Source organism: Belonocnema kinseyi, chromosome 10 (genome assembly GCF_010883055.1).
Source record: "Belonocnema kinseyi isolate 2016_QV_RU_SX_M_011 chromosome 10, B_treatae_v1, whole genome shotgun sequence".
Lineage (NCBI taxonomy): Eukaryota > Metazoa > Arthropoda > Insecta > Hymenoptera > Cynipidae > Belonocnema > Belonocnema kinseyi.
Genome location: NC_046666.1, coordinates 118,899,778 through 118,903,653, shown reverse-complemented (window position 1 = coordinate 118,903,653; position 3,876 = coordinate 118,899,778). Strand labels below are relative to the sequence as shown.

The following is a 3,876-nucleotide window of genomic DNA, read 5'->3' as shown; positions in this document are numbered from 1 at the left end:
TTACGGGGCCTCGAACACATCAAAATAACGGGTTTTTGACCCTTTTAGGTTAAAATATCTCGAAAACTGAGGGTGATGGAATTTTTCTGAGGTCAGATTCGGTTTCAGCGCAGCAAAAACCTTCGGGTATAGTAGGTCTGGTCTCTGGTTCTGAGAATTGTTGGCCTGTGTTATTCATTTACTTTTCCATGCAAGAAGCATGCTTCTGAGTTATTTTCCTACGCTTTATATTATTATATTCGACTCCGGATGAGGCAATTCGCCTACCAAGAGAACCAGAAACTCAAAAAGAGATCTAGTGTAAAGAGGAAACTATCACAATTCGAGAATGAATGAAAGCAAAAAGGTTTTGGCTTTAAAATTCTTATGTGATTTTTTTATAGGATAAAAAAATATTTCTTAATTTTTCTCAGGTTTGAAAAGCATATTTTAATACTATCAAAAACAAGATCTTTTCCAGTATTGTTATACAAAAAAGCAGTTTGCAATCTCAATGTTGAATGATATTACAATAAAACATAATATATGAAGAAAATGCTTATTTTTTATTTTTTATATATTACTTCTTAAGGCCATTTAATAAGTGGGTCACGTGACAAGATTCCTACATTACTTTTTTATTTCCTAACATATTTTCATATACTAAAAAAGGTGGGTCTGGTCAACTTTGGTTTGGTCCTAAATTTTAAAATGATGAAAAAAGCAAAAAAAATTATTTACAACAAAAAACTTTCTTCATAATTATACAAATTTAGGAGCACTCACCATTCTTAGTGCTTCTTGTATACTATCCCAAATTTTTCAATATAATGTGGAATTTCTTATGATTATAAGTTAGGAAATAAAAAAGTGGCGGTAAGGTAAGTATCTGGTCACGTGTCCCACTCATCACATTTAATTTAACCTTAATTTATTTAATTTAATATTTAATTTAATACATTCGTAACTTCTTTGCAAGCTTCAAAAATGAAAAATTTAACTCCAAAACTCTGTAATTTAACAATGTATTTACCGAATAATTCTTTGATATTTTCGCTTCAAATAAGGAATACCTAATTGTCCTTTGAAATACTTAAATCCTCTATCAATAATTAAATATTTCTAAATATTATTTTCTTTTTTTTTGCCCTAAAATCATTTCGAGTTCAGAAAATACGTAAGGACTTTAGAGGTTACAATTTTTCGTTGCGTATTTTGGGTTTGTGACACTTTCAATTTGCGACTTGCAGACATACTTATAATTTAAGAAGTCAAATGTCATTGTGAATTTACGAAAAAGCTAAATTTTTAGCGACTTAATTATAATTTTATGTAGAATAGTAATTAGACATAAATATTCAATAAAGATCAACCTTTAACAGATGTATTATCTATAACTTTTGTTACGACTTTTAGACTAATTTACAATTAAAAAAGTGGAATTTCGTTATGAATACAAAAACGCGCTGCATTTTTCGAATTTTAATTAAAATTGAATGAAGCATAATAATTGGAAACAATTATTGTTTGATAAAACTCAATTTTTAAGAGCTGAATTATACAACTTTTGTTAAGATTTCTAGGCTAATTTAAAACAAAAAATTCGAATGTCATTATGAAATCTTATAAATAAATATTTTGTAATTAAGCTCACATTTGAACAGTTTCGCGAAACTTTCACTGGGGATATGTTGAACTGTAGATTAGATATAATTTCTAGTCATATTTACTTCTTTCAAAACTTGTAACGGGATTTTCTATTATCCTTTTTCATAGATTTTTCACGATTTTATCGTGGTCTTAATCGAGATTGACAGAGGTTACGTGGGAGTAAATAAACCATATACCCTCCGATCATCGCGCTCCACTCTCCGTGGTCACTATGAGAAACAGCGTTTTCGTCAAAACGCGAGTCACCCCCACCACTGGAGATTCTGGACCTGTTTATACGACCGTGATCTAGGTAGAACAGCTCGCTCGTTTTTTAGATCCGGCAACGACATGCCTATTCTGCCGTGATTTGGAAGAACACCGTTAACTGCAAATCGGATAAAGTCGCCTGAAGCAATTAAGGCGAAACGGTAGGTTTGGCTGAGCACGGCAATGACTGCAGTGATATCTAAAAGAAAATCGGAAATACAGTCTAGTGTCCCCTGGCAAGTATGAAGACAAACTCATACCCGAAACTTGGTAGGATTCGGCTGGTAAAATTTTTGACCTGTTAGAAAGAGAAACTTACCAACGAGAGAGACAGACAATATTCAACCATTTTTATCAAACCATATTTCTCGGCTTACCTGCTCAGCTGAAGGGAAATATAGCAAATTGACAAATATCTCGTCCACACAATATGCGCGTGAAATATCACATAATGTTTTCGCATCCAATAAGAAAAATAATTAAATGAATGAAATTGTGTTTATAAATTTTCTATGCGCCCACATAATCTGATTTAATGAACAAAACACGTTTTTTGGTAATTTTGCAATTTATCACCGTGAAAAATCGTAAAGCTAAAATATAAAATATTTGAAAGTTTCATATTCCTCCAGCTCGACAATTTAATTAAATTTTGTTCAATTTAATAATGTTTTGCTGTTCATGTAATCGAAGTGAGAGCTATTTCGTATGTAATGGTCTTTTTACATTCTCACCCTAATGAGAAGGTATTGGTATTATGTAAATTTTCATTTTGTCGGTTTTCATTAAATCTCGACGTTTTGAGACCCACTGAGTCAGAAAAACGATTTTTACGAAGGTGTTTGTCTGTCTGTAGTGTGTATTCTGTAGGCACGATAATTTTCGAAAAATTTATCAGATTGGATTCTGTTTTTTCAAGATTTCAAAATTCTATGAACTATGAACAAAATTAGCACGCAGAAACTCAAACAATTTATCCTCTTGACTTTTTTCTATAAAAAGAAAATTATCAGAGTTAGAGCATTTTCAAAATCTGAAAAAACAAACTAAAATGAACATTTTAAGCCAAAAAACGCATGATATGAAAAAGGTCAAGAAAAAAAAAACGTTGAATTTTTTCCTAAGAAATTAGGTTCAACATAAATTTGTTAAGGAAATTTCTCACCAATTTTGGATAACATTTCATAAAAAATTCTGAGTGGATTTCTGGAAAGACCTATACCAATAAATTTAAGAAATGTTGTTTTTGTTTTTACATTTACGTTAAAGGAAAAGAAAAAAAAACTGTTAATTTTTTAATTCGTATTTCTATATATTTTTTTATATTGACGTATAAAATTAAATTTGATTAACAAACTAGATTTAAAAATATTGAAGATTATGAATTTTTACATTGCAAACAATACTTTTACATCAAAATTTCTTAAATTTTCAATTGAAATTTTTTCTTTCGCTAGTAGATGCAAATGCCGCACTATGTGTGGGAATCTTCATAATAACGGCAATGACTAATAAAACTATCTCATCTTGTGTGCGCCAGTGACTTTTATTGAAGTATAACCTTCTAATGAACTTTTATTTTTTGATCCCTTTGAAAAATCGAAACTGATTTTTTTGGTACCTGAATGCTAGTTTTGAAACAAAGTACAGACTCACAAAACAATAGAGATATATGTGATGGATCGAAAGTGCCAAACAATTTCTTTTTCATATTTTCATGGACCCAAACAATTAAAGTTTATTAAGGAGGAATATTAAAAAGTGATTATTTTGTACAGAAGTGTATCCTGAAATTAAAAAAAAAAATTGAAAACAGTACACTTGAGTTTCGGTTTATGAGCAAAATGAATCAACATTTTCACTTCACAATTTTTGCAGGCTTAGGACTGGCAGCATCTTTTACTCTTCTATTTCTATTGTACAATTTTCCTTATTTTTTTTGCTGGCGTGTTTAAAAATTTGTGGGAAATATGTGTT

At 30.2% G+C, this 3,876-nt stretch overlaps 1 protein-coding gene across 3 annotated transcripts in view; it reads left to right on the top strand.

The window, feature by feature from the left end:
* LOC117182113 (4-hydroxyphenylpyruvate dioxygenase) overlaps positions 1-3,876 on the top strand; it is a 549,071-nt gene that overhangs the window by 96,544 nt on the left and 448,651 nt on the right. The gene's annotated exons all lie outside the window — the stretch shown is intronic.